The sequence below is a fragment of the Rutidosis leptorrhynchoides genome, chromosome 3 (genome assembly GCF_046630445.1).
Source record: "Rutidosis leptorrhynchoides isolate AG116_Rl617_1_P2 chromosome 3, CSIRO_AGI_Rlap_v1, whole genome shotgun sequence".
In the NCBI taxonomy this organism is placed as follows: domain Eukaryota; kingdom Viridiplantae; phylum Streptophyta; class Magnoliopsida; order Asterales; family Asteraceae; genus Rutidosis; species Rutidosis leptorrhynchoides.
In genome coordinates this window covers 602,697,007-602,707,592 of record NC_092335.1, presented here as the reverse complement: position 1 = coordinate 602,707,592, position 10,586 = coordinate 602,697,007, and positions in this window count along the sequence as shown.

The following is a 10,586-nucleotide window of genomic DNA, read 5'->3' as shown; positions in this document are numbered from 1 at the left end:
CCTGTATGGGATGCATCTCAACAAGTTATTTGATTACCTTGAGATTACCCATAATGATCAACACCCTCCATCTCTTCAGCCACTTAGCAGAAGTACAATCACAACGATGGGGTATGAGTCAGAAGGACATGTAGATGATGATGATTCTGATATAATCGAGCAAGTATATGAAGAAATGGTGAATGCTCGTGTCAACTTAGACAACATCTCAGACAGTGATGAGGAAGAAATCTTGGAAGAATCAAGAGATCCATTCTATGGTTTAGACCTTGATTCGAAGTTGGAAAGAATTTACTTGAATCAACTCAAGGGTGAAAAATACCAATCCAAGATTAAGAAGTTGGTGAAGAAGGTCATGAAGGCTATATCATGCCAAAAGAATGATGATGTAAAATATTCAAGGCATCCTGGAGAGGGAGGCCGAAAACGTAGATAGTAAAATCATGATTTCTATTGATGTAATGACTAATTGTTCTTTTAAAAATTTGATAGTTTATCTTAATAAATAGTTGTTGCTTGAATGAGTGATTTGAACAAATGACAAATACTGTGCGGTCGAGACCACGATTGATCGCAGTCTGAACCGCAGACCGTTTGTCAATCTTTTTGTTTTTCCTTTGGAAAAGAATTTAATGCACAATAAATTTTTCAAACAAGGATTTGTGTGCATTCAGTAGGCTGAATCATAATGAACATATACTATCATTCTTAACTATGATTCATTTCATTAAAAGATTCAATTACTTCAAAAAGGAAAATTGTTAGAAAGACTATTTTCTTTATAAAGAAGATATCGACATGCAATTTCTTCACATTTCTATCCTCCACAATGAATCATTCTAACAAATCACCTAATAATCATTTTCTAATCGACTTGACTTCGTCGATTTCTGAATCATTCGACAATCTTCCCTTTTCCTCTCCCTAAGATGTCAAGAATTTGGTCAACCAAAATAGTCTATCAGTTGGCTCACGACCAATAGCCGAAGGTTGTCAAGTCATAGTTGAACACTTTTCTAAATTTCTCATCGAAAACTTCACAACAATTCAATGAGATGTATTCTTAACCCTTAACGGTCCCGTTCACTCTACCATTGTTCGCGAATTCTATGCCAACTATGAACTAGCTCCAACAAACGAAATCAAGTTTCGTTTATTTCATAGGGAATACTCCATGACTCTTCAAGATTTTAGAAAAGTAATGTGTGTTCCCTGTGAAGGAGTTGAATTCTTCAATTATAGCTCAAACTTTAATCGTCTTCACGTGTTTGTGATAAAAGGTGACATCATAAGAACCTTTTGCCAACCTCCCGTCAACCACATCTCTATTCAAAATGAGGGTCATCAAGCTTACCATCTTTCCCCTAAATATGACTTCTGGTTACAATTCATAAGCAAGAAGGTGTACTGTAAAACTGAAAGTCTCTTTCCTCAAGTACATGCCAGTGAAGCTTGTTGACATATGTTTATGTAATAGTTTAGTGGCGCACGGTTTTAATCATTGTTTGTAATGTAATTATTATTAATTACCATGGTAACAATGTAACTTTTGTAACTAGGGAGGTTGTAATATATAAACAACCTCCCCACATCTAATGCCACTAGTTATCCATTTGGCACTTACTCTTCTTATCCTTTTCTCTCTAGTGTTCTTGAATAACTAATACTTCCAACCCACTAATCAACTTACAAACCGGTCGATCTAGGCTTCTTTAGGGACTAACAATTGGTATCAGAGCGAGACATGCTATCTTGCTTGTAGATCTAAGGATTGAAGCCTCTAGATTCGTGTTTTGAAGTGCTTGGTGTTATTCGGTTGAGGTATCACGATTAATCTTTATTTGGTCATGAATTTGCTTGTTATTTGTTAAGTATATTGTGACGACCCGGCAATTTCCGACCAAATTTAAACTTCATCTTATTATGATTTCGACACGATAATAAAGTCTGTTATGTTGAGTCTCGAAAACTTTGGAACAGCTTTATGAATGCATTTGCCCTTTTGACCATTCTCGACGATTCATGAACAAATTATTTGTAAATAGATAGGTAATTAACTATACACACACACACACACACACACACACACACATATATATATATATATATATATATATATATATATATATATATATATATATATATATATGTGTGTGTGTGTGTGTGTGTGTGTGTGTAAGTATATATGATGACTAACAATAATAAAATATAACTTAAGCAACTGAATTAATAAGGTAATATAATAATAACATAATCATTAATTTAATATTAAAAAGTGAAGCAATATGTATAAACATATATTATTTCTAATAAATTGTAATATATATAAATCTTATAAATAATAAATATTCAATAAGAATTATTAAACGATATATTATATGAATAATAAATATTACATGAGTAATAATACGTATATATACTACAAATATAAATAGAGTTGTTAGAATAATATTGTCAATACTTTTAATATTAGTATTATTATAATTAGTATTATCATTGTTATTAATAATATTATTACTAATATCATTATTAGTATTAATATTAATGAATAAGATTCACAATAATATATAGATACAAATAAATTACATATACAGATAAATATAGATATAGATAAATATTAAGACTACTTATATAAATGTAAATACAGATTTATTATGCATAAAATATATACCAAAAGCAGATTAGTTAAACTGTTTCTATCAACAAATTTCATAAAGGATTCAGTATATGTCACGATCGTCCTGTATAAACTTTTGTATCTACCTGTTAATTGATTCCTTTACAGCAAATCAATCCAAAATTCAATTAAGGGTGATTGTCATTTTTATTTTTTTATATATTTTTCTGGACCTTATTAAACTGTATATGATGAACCAGTTAATCGCTATAAAACATTACAGATCAATTTCGTGTATTACCATTCCTTAAATTACTCAGACACAAACTGAAATCCATAAAAAAATTCGATTCTTTAAACAGAAGCTGAAGGAAGAACAGATACACCCTGTTCGTAGTATCCCTGAAGCAAATATCTCAAATTAGTGTTTGATTTAAAAATTCTTTATTGCAGTAAGGTTAGGAAACTTTTGTTCAAAATAACTGGAATGTTTTAACTTTCAATTCAACGAATTGAAATCAAATTTTTGAGTCAAAGGTATCTTCTAAAAAGTCAAACATCATGTTCATGATGAAATTCGATTATGTTTTAGTGTTCTGAGTTAAATTGACGATTACAATGGTTTCTAAAAAGGATTTCAAACCTCTTTCATGTTGTAACCATCATCTAAAACAATCCGTATTTCGAAATCAAAAATTCCAAGTGTTCTTCATTTTTTTTTTACGGTTACAGCTCTTTATTTTTGTTTTCTATAAATGCAATTTAAATTACAATGAATTGTTTCTGTTGGGTTATCAAAACCTAAAACCGAATTACAAAATCACTAATTTAATTGAAGGTTAGATGCTGTTGAATTGAATTGTTTTGGTCGACTAGAATAATAAGGAAGAAGAAGAAGGATAATTATTACGGGTTAAATAAATTTAGGATGTAGAATTAATCAGAAAAATAAGACTGGAGCTTTGGTTTGAGGAGTTAACGGTGTACTAGAGGTCGGGGGTTCGAACCCGGTCTTGGGAAAATCTTTTTAGAGTGGCTTTTTCAAAGGTTATATGCTTTCAATTTATTAATATTATCATTATTATTATTATGATTATTATTATTTTTGATATCGTTAGTGTTATAATTATTATCACTACTAAATCAAACTTATATTGAGAAGAACTAAAAACATTATGATCATAATTATTATTATTATTATTATTATTATTATTATTATTATTATTATTATTATTATTATTATTATTATTATTATTATTATTATTATTATTATTATTATTATTATTATTATTATTATCATTATTATTATTATGAAAATAATCAACTTTATTATTACTTTCATTAATATTAGTATAATAGTATCACTTTATAATTATTAGAATTATTATTAATAACATAAGTAATATTATAGATATTATCATTATTAGTATTAGAATGATTATCATTAATAGTATTGCTATTATTAAAAACTATTATCATTATTATTCTTTTTACAAAAATTACTATTTTGTTATCATTAAAACTATTATTATTATTTTCAAGAAATATCTATATCATTATTATTAAGCTAATATTATTTATGAAAATAAAAGTTTTTAGATGACGTTGTTAAGATTATAAATATTAAAATAAAGAGTATAGATATAGAATTATAACTAAATTGCATAACTTAACTATATTAATAATTATATATTTATAAAATGAAACTCTATAAATAATTATTAAAACCTATAAATCATTAAATATAACAAGTACATCACTAAAATTAATATATAAACTTATTCGATTACAAATATGTGTATTAATAAATATACAAATGATATAGGTTCGTGAATTCGAGGCCAACCCTGCATTGTTAAATGTCGTCATATGTATTTTTACTACAAAATACATTATGGTGAGTTTCATTTGCTCCCTTTTTAATTGCTTTTGCAATATATATTTTTGGGCTGAGAATATATGCGCTGCTTTTATAAATGCTTTACGAAATAGAGAGAAGTGATCAAAAATGATAATTCTGCGGATTGATGTGCTAGGTAATTTAGTTACATGTTATAAGAGCATGTGAGCGCGAATCCTAAAGATAGATCTATCGGGCTTAACACCCCCATCCTGTAGGCTGCACTAGACATAAGAACTAGTGGGCGGATGTTTAGTACTTCGATGATTATTTATACACTTGCGAGTGTACGTATCCATCTTTGCAAAGATGACTTATTATATTATTGTTAAGGTTGGTTACTGAGGCCTCAACTTAAGCAGAACGGTTTTATACACTTGCGAGTGTACATATATTTATAAACGGAAATATTGTGGTCTATTAATATATTGAAATGATTGTTATGATAAACCTATGAACTCACCAACCTTTTGTTTGACACTTTTAAGCATGTTTATTCTCAGGTATGAAAGAAATCTTCCGTTGTGTATTTGCTCATTTTAAAGGTATTAGTTGGAGTCATTCATGGCATATTTAGGTCAGTACCTCGCAATGGGACCAGATGTTGAAGACTTCGTCCAGGTGGATTAGGACGGGTCGTCACATATATGTATGTTATCTACTTGAAATCTGTCTAAAACGTGTTATCATGTACTGAATTCTTCATGCTCTAACTCAAATTGGCTTGCTTATTAAAGATCTATGCATGAAAATGTATATCAGACCTTAATCCATCATGATTTCCTTAATGTTTAACAAGCTTTATTTCATGAAAACGTTATTTATGTCAAAATTGTATGAAACTTATGAAGTTTTATAGCAATTAAGTGCTTAGCTCATGTACTTTGTACATACTTCATGCTTGAATATTCATGTTTCTGCTGCCATGACTGAGTTTCTATGTTTTTGTCTCTTCATTTCATGATTTAATCAAAATTTGCGTGGTAATAATCACTCTTTTATGTTAAGGTTAATTAAAGGTCCTAAATTTACTTGATTCATTGCTATTGTGCACTCAAATCCTGCTAAATCTGCTTTAAAACCATTTAATTTGCTTAAGATTTTACCCAGAACAGACGCTCGAAAACCCCTTCTGGGTTTGATTCTGCTCAAAAACCTCTCACGGTTGCATCACTATAGTGAAACCCTAAGATTCTTGCTCTAAAAACCTGTTCATTCACCCACGTGTTGAGTCTGTTTTGGCTCCAAACTTTGGACCCTTAGTCAATACCCACCGAAATTGCTATTACCCGATAGTTTTAAGTGTGAAAAGGACATGTCCTTGACATAATCCCTTGATTTGTGTCATAGAGGACAAAGGACTTGTCCTTTTGAGCATAAGCTTGTACTTTTGTGTAAGTATTCACGTGCATAGGTATTCTCTCTCTTAAAGTCAAACAACTTGAACTTAAAACAAACTGAATTAAGTGTTTTTAGTCAAATTTGCTCGAAAAAATTGTGAAAAGTGTAATTTTTGCTCGAGAACAGTGTGTAATTTGAGTATTTGCTTGAAAATTGTGCTAAAAAAATTAAACGATTGACTGAAAACAGTGATTTTTATTGCCCGAAAACCTTGCACGAAAATCTCTTTCTGCTCGAAAATCTTAGTTTTTTTTTTGTCTCATTGTGCTCGAAAACTCAGTTTTCAGAAAACCTGGTTTTGCTCGAAAACCACCCTGTTTTGAAGGCTTGGTTTTGTTTGAAACCCTAGTTATCTGCTTCAAAATTTAGATGCTCTAGAACTAGATTTGTGCTCGAATACATTGCCTGCTCTAAAATTTTACTGGTGCTTTATTATCTTGCCTGCTCGAAAACCTAGGATTTTGCTCCCATAACTGTCCTGCTCGAAAACCTTCCTTTCTTAACCACCTTGTTGCTGCTCAAAAACATAGTCTGATTTGAAATTTGGCTTTGCTCAAAAACCACTTGGTTTATACAAGTGGTTTTACACCAAAACCTTAATTTCACTCTGTTTACACAAGTAATTCCCCACTCTCAAAACCTCCTCTTAACAATCTCTTGTCAACCTCTTCTCTTTTGCACCACTCAGTCTACACTCTTAGTTAATATGGCTACGGCAAACCGTGATGCTTTGGTTGTGGGCTCGGATACTCGTCCTCCCATGCTGTTCGAGGGATTGTTTGACGAATGGAAAGGAAGATTTGACAACTTCATCGATGGAAAGGGAGAACAACCCAAATACCTCTGGGAGTCATTTCTCAATGGACCTAAGATCTCACTTCATCCAGACACCGGCGCGGTTCTAAAACCCTATAAACTCCAGGGTGAAGAAGCCAAGAGAGTTCAAGCCGATATTGATTCCAGATCCATTATCATGCAAACTCTTCCTCATGACATGTACAAATCAGTCAGCTCTCTGAAATCTGGAAAAGAACTTCTAGATGAAATCACTCGTCAACAAGAAGGATATAGCCAATCCGACCAGACAAAACTTGACATAGCTCTCGCAATGTATGAGGGCTATTTTCAAAAACCTGACGAACCTTTAAAGGACTACTACAGACGTTTCTGTGAGGTCATAAATGAGCTAAAGAAGGTTGGAGTGAAAAAGGAAAATCAAGAGCTGAACATGAATATCCTGAAGAAATTGAATGCCACCTGGACACCATACGGAAACAACTTCCGTGCCTCCAAAAACACCAAGAAGTACAACATCCATGAAGTTGTAGGGAAACTAATGAATCATCAACCTGATGTTCTAGCTGCCCAAAACCCTAAATCCAACCTCGCTGAAACCAGTGATCCAATGGCTCTGTTTGTTAACAAAAGCTCTACTAAAACCCCTTCCAACCGCTCCAACTCACTCAAAGCAAAACAAACCATTTCCTCTGATGAGGACACATACTCTGACGTTGATGAAGAGCATCGAGATCTCGTCAAAGCTGCCGCAATGTTCAGCAAGCAACTGAATCTCAGGAGATCATCTGGAGGTTTTAGCAAGAACAACAACAATCGAACCTCATCCAGCTCTTCATACTACAAAAAACCCAAAACCTCAACCACTCAATACCGGGCTCCTGACAACAAGGACCCCGATAATGTTTGTTTCAACTGTGGTAAAACATGTCACTTTGCACGAGAATGCAGACTACCCAAATGAAAGGATGCTGAGTACTACAAGAAAAAGATGTTGCTCGCCCAAGATGCCGAAAAGGGGAAGGTCCTCAAAGCCTCAGATGATGTTTGGCTAAACTAGTCAGACAATGAACAGGAGCCCGAACGAGCTAATGTAGTGAAACTCACCAACATGAACCGTGCTCCTGACAATGTTTCTTCCGATGTTGAGGAAGAGGTACAACTTTACACCGACATAATTCATGAATGTTATAACTCTGTAAATAATAGTTATGAATGTGTTTCCGATGTATTTCAAGCTCCCTCTAAGAGACCTAATGACCCACCTGTCCAAATTAATGTGCCCATTAGAGATGAACCTGCTTTTAATAATCATGATAAAATGCTCCCTGAATTGCCTGATATGTATGTTGACAACTTTGCTAAAATGAGTAAGGACCTTAGATCACTTGCTAGTCAAGTTAGTGGACTACAAAATGAGAACCATAGGTTAAAAGCTGAATTGAAAATCAAAGTGTCAAACAATGCATACCTAACACTTCAGAAGGATCTAGCTGAAAAAGTAACACAATTGAAGGAGCTAGAATCTAGTGTGAGACCGTTACGAATAGAAAGGACAGACTTTAGGTTAAGAAATGAAGTTCTTAGTGAGAAAGTAGACAATGCTGAGAAAGAAATTAAGAAACTCACTGCTTCTAAGAAAACTCTTCTAGATACCTTAGAAGAAAAGATAAGAGAACCCCTTTTCGATCTTGCTAAGAAAACCTCTGAATGTTCTAAACTTACTGCACATAATCTAGAGCTTTAAACTCGTCTAGGTCAATTTGAAGAAAAGCTCTACAGGACCGAACAGTCTAAGGTTGTTTTAGCAGGACATATCTCGAATCAAACCCTGTTCATGAATCGACCAAAGGACTCCTTCCGTGAGAACAAAGGCCTAGGCTTTGAAAATCCTCTCACCTTGTCCAATATGGCCAAAGTTGAGCCCTGTCTGTATGATAGTAGATACTTGATGATTGGCCTACCTGCACGACTCACATTTGCATCCAACAGTGAGGTTGAGGAAGCATTGGCTAAAAGATCAACTAAAATGAAAAGAGAAATTGCTCTAATCTATGATAAAATCAACGCCCTTTATTTGAAAAAGAAAAACTCATTTTCATATGAAAGCTTACCTGATTTGTTTAATGAGAGTGAAAGTTCGGAAGGTCAAAAACGTGTTGTCTACTTACCAACCCTGGTATTAGAAAAATACATCATCAGTTTAGAAAAGGAACTTTTCAAAAATAAAATGAAATCTTTTGACAATGAACGAAAATTTCTGATGATCATAAAAGCCATGCAACACCAAATCTCACTCCATGTGTCCACAAATGATCAACTTGCTCATGATGTGCATGAACTTCAAAAACAGATTGCTAGTCAAGTGACTACTTTCTGTGAAATGATTTCAAAGTCCAAAGCCCCTTAGGAACCGCCACCCTGCCACCTTATAGAACCCTCAAATGTTCTTACTGATTCTCCCAGGGAAGAAATCGTTGACTTAAAACTTGAACTAAAAGGATATAAGAAACATGTTGCTCTTATTGAAAAGGACAACATCGATTTGCAAGTAAAAGTTTTAATGAATCGTGATTTTGAAAAACTCGAAAAGAATTTTGGTCCAACATTATCACAAGACTATTCACAACAAAAGGAATCAAAATCAACGCAAGAGAAATTTGTACCATGGGTACCCACTTATTCTCAAGGAGTTCTTCCCCCACATCACCAACGCTTTCCTTACACTACTGTAGTGAACTCAAGGAAACCTATCATTCCAGCTGTCACCATCCTAAAAAACCCTAATCATGGCTCTCGTTTAGAGATGATTGTCACTAAAAGGGGTGCTGATCCCAAACCACCACATTCCGCAACCTTGATGAGAAAGCCAAACAACCCTGTTCGAAGAATAATCCAAGAACATGGTGTGTATGACCACTCAGCAAGAAAAGCCCATAACCACCCTGCACCGCCTATTCTAGACAGGAGGGGTGGTTCAAGCAGCCCTCTCGTCCACCGAAATATCAACCACTCTAACTCCTTCCAGAGCAACAGTGGTAGACCGTTGAAACACAACCCCGAATCCATCAGACATCCGCAACTACCAAATCTCAACTATGCTGCAAAGCGGGTATCTGATGGATTAACTAAGACTCAAAAGTGAAACCGTCGCAAAAGAGCATAAAGGGCTAGACAGTCATTACTTAAAAACATGAATCGTTTTCAAACTGGGTCTAAATTTGGTGTTTTAAATTTCACAGGACCTAAACCAAAACAAAGCATTTTGAAAGCGTGGAAACCCAAGACTGACACAGTCCAAGCATCCTCAAGTCTTGCTTCTCAGTCCGGGTCATTAATTTATAATAGATGTAAAATACGTCTGTATTTTGGTCACCAAAACCATGATTCGTGTGTTGTAATGAATGTTCAGACCTTGTTGAATGTTTCATCTGATGAACCTAATGCTCTAAATTCTCTAAATGTGTCTGCTTACAAGGAACCCAAGATAACTGGGGTCCCTAAAACTTGTGCTTAACTCTGTTTTCAGGTTATCCCAGCATGTGTTTGGTATCTGGATTCTGGTTGTTCCAGACACATGACTAGTGATAAATCCATGTTGACAAACTATGTCAACAAGTTCCTAGGTACAGTTCGCTTTGGAAATGATGAAATTGCAACCATCGAAGGGTATAGTGATGACGTGTTCAATGGTGTAACCATCAAACGCGTGTCCTATGTTCGAGGCCTTGGGTGCTGTCTCTTTAGTGTTAGTTAATTCTGTGACAGTGATCTCCGCGTGATCTTTGAAAGGTCCATGTGCTGTGTTCAAACCATGGAGGGAGACAATTTACTCGAAGGAAAACGTGAATCCACTCTTTATTCTCTTGCCAT